At 37.9% G+C, this 2,500-nt stretch overlaps 9 pseudogenes; all 9 read right to left on the reverse strand.

Moving 5' to 3' along the window:
* Positions 1 to 111, reverse strand: part of LOC148527954 (5S ribosomal RNA) — a 119-nt pseudogene extending 8 nt beyond the window's left edge.
* A 115-nt stretch (positions 112 to 226) lies between these two features.
* On the reverse strand, positions 227 to 345 carry LOC148527955 (5S ribosomal RNA; annotated as a pseudogene).
* A 116-nt stretch (positions 346 to 461) lies between these two features.
* LOC148527956 (5S ribosomal RNA) lies at positions 462 to 580 on the reverse strand (annotated as a pseudogene).
* A 351-nt stretch (positions 581 to 931) lies between these two features.
* Positions 932 to 1,050, reverse strand: LOC148527957 (5S ribosomal RNA; annotated as a pseudogene).
* Positions 1,051 to 1,166: 116 nt separating this feature from the next.
* Positions 1,167 to 1,285, reverse strand: LOC148527958 (5S ribosomal RNA; annotated as a pseudogene).
* A 115-nt stretch (positions 1,286 to 1,400) lies between these two features.
* Positions 1,401 to 1,519, reverse strand: LOC148527959 (5S ribosomal RNA; annotated as a pseudogene).
* Positions 1,520 to 1,635: 116 nt separating this feature from the next.
* LOC148527960 (5S ribosomal RNA) lies at positions 1,636 to 1,754 on the reverse strand (annotated as a pseudogene).
* Positions 1,755 to 1,870: 116 nt separating this feature from the next.
* LOC148527961 (5S ribosomal RNA) lies at positions 1,871 to 1,989 on the reverse strand (annotated as a pseudogene).
* A 350-nt stretch (positions 1,990 to 2,339) lies between these two features.
* On the reverse strand, positions 2,340 to 2,458 carry LOC148527962 (5S ribosomal RNA; annotated as a pseudogene).
* Between the last annotated feature and the right edge of the window lie 42 nt (positions 2,459 to 2,500).

Genomic DNA, 2,500 nt, shown 5'->3' on the forward strand with positions numbered 1-2,500 from the left:
GCACCTGGTATTCCCAGGTGGTTTCCCATCCAAGTACTAACCAGGCCCAACACTGCATAGCTTCCAAGATCAGATGAGATTGAGCATGTCCAGTGTGGTTTGGCTATAGGTGATAAAAGCCTTAACTTTAGACCTCTTTTACTTCTTAACTCAAGTAAATTCATTGATAAGTTGAAAAAATGAAATGTAAAATTTAATAGAAAAGAATGTTTTGACTGTCTAAAATTACCTACAGCACCTGGTATTCCCAGGTGGTCTCCCATCCAAGTACAAACCAGGCCCAACACTGCATAGCTTCCAAGATCAGATGAGATTGTGCATGTCCAGTGTGGTTTGGCTGTAGGTGCTCAAAAGCTTTAAATTTAGACCTCTATTACTTCTTAACTCAAGTAAATTCATTGATAAGTTGAAAAAATTAAATGTAAAATGTAATAGAAAAGAATGTTATGGCAGTATAAATTTACCTACTGCTCCTGGTATTCCCAGGTGGTCTCCCATCCAAGTACTAACCAGGCACAACACTGCATAGCTTCCAAGATCAGACGAGATTGGGCATGTCCACTGTGCTTTGGCTGTAGGTGCTCAAAAGCATTAAACTTAGACCGCTTTTACTTCTTAACACAAGTAAATTCATTGATAATTTGAAAAAATTAAATGTAAAATGTAATAGAAAAGAATGTTATGGCAGTTTAAAATTACTTACAGCACCTAGGATTTCTAGGTAGTCACCCATCCAAGTACTAACCAGTCCCAACACTGCATAGCTTCCAAGATCAGACGAGATTGGACATGTCCAGTGTGGTTTGGCTGTAGGTGCTCAAAAACATTAACTTTAGACCTGTATTACTTCTTAACTCAAGTTAATTAATTGATAAGTTGAAAAAATTAAATGTAAAATGTAATAGAAAAGAATGTTATGGGAGTATAAAATTACCTACTGCACCTGGTTTTCCCAGGTGGTCTCCCATCCAAGTACTGACGAGGCCCAACACTGCATAGCTACCAAGATCAGACGAGATTGGGCATGTCCAGTGTGGATTGGCTGTAGGTGCTCAAAAGTATTAACTTTAGACCTCTATTACTTCTTAACTCAAGGAAATTCATTGATAAGTTGAAAAAATTAAATGTAAAATGTAATAGAAAAGAATGTTATGGCAGTATAAAATTTCCTACAGCACCTGGTATTCCCAGGTGGTCTCCCATCCAAGTACTAACCAGGCCCAACACTGCAAAGCTTCCAAGATCAGACGAGATTGGGCATGTCCAGTGTGGTTTGGCTGTAGGTGCTCAAAAACATTAACTTTAGACCTCTTTTACTTCTTAACTCAAGTAAATTCAATGATAAGTTGAAAAATTAAATGTAAAATGTAATAGAAAAGAATGTTAAGGCAGTATAAAATTACCTACAGCTCCTGGTATTCCCAGGTGGTCTCCCATCCAAGTACTAACCAGGCCGAACACTGCATAGCTTCCAAGATCAGACAAGATTGGGCATGTCCACTGTGGTTTGGCTGTAGGTGCTCAAAAACATTAACGTTAGACCTCTATTACTTCTTAACTCAAGTAAATTCATTGATAAGTTGAAAAAATTAAATGTAAAATGTAATAGAAAAGAATTTTATGGCAGTATAAAATTACCTACAGCTCCTGGTATTCCCATGTGGTCTCCCATCCAAGTACTAACCAGGCCCAACACTGCAGAGCTTCCAAGATCAGACGAGATTGGGCATGTCCAGTGTGGTTTGGCTGTAGGTGCTCAAAAACATTAACTTTAGACCTCTATTACTTCTTAACTCAAGTAAATTCATTGATAAGTTGAAAAAATTAAATTTAAAATGTAATAGAAAAGAATGTTATGGCAGTATAAAATTACCTACAGCACCTGGTAATCCCAGGTGGTCTCCCATCCAAGTACTAACCAGGCCCAACACTGCCTAGCTTCCAAGTTCAGACGAGATTGGGAATGTCCAGTGTGGTTTGGCTGTAGGTGCTCAAAAGCATTAACTTTAGACCTCTTTTACTTCTTAACTCAAGTAAATTCAATGATAAGTTGAAAAATGAAATGTAAAATGTAATAGAAAAGAATGTTATGGCAGTATAAAATTACCTACAGCAACTAGAATTCCCAGGTGGTCTCCCATCCAAGTACTAACCAGGCCCAACACTGCATAGCTTCCAAGATCAGACGAGATGGTACATCTCTAGTTTGGTTTGGCTGTAGGTGTTCAAAACCATTAACTTTAGACCTCTTTTACTTCTTAACTCAAGTAAATTCATTGATAAGTTGAAAAAATGAAATGTAGAATGTAAAAGAAAAGAATGTTTTGGCTGTCTAAAATTACATACAGCACCTGGTATTCCCAGGTGGTCTCCCATCCAAGTACAAACCAGGCCCAACACTGCATAGCTTCCAAGATCAGACGAGATTGGGCATGTCCAGTGTGGTTTGGCTGTAGGTGCTCAAAAGCATTAAATTTAGACCTCTATTACTTCTTAACTC

Source organism: Taudactylus pleione, unplaced genomic scaffold, assembly GCF_031769625.1.
Source record: "Taudactylus pleione unplaced genomic scaffold, aTauple2 ptg000087l, whole genome shotgun sequence".
Classification (NCBI taxonomy): Eukaryota; Metazoa; Chordata; class Amphibia; order Anura; family Myobatrachidae; genus Taudactylus; species Taudactylus pleione.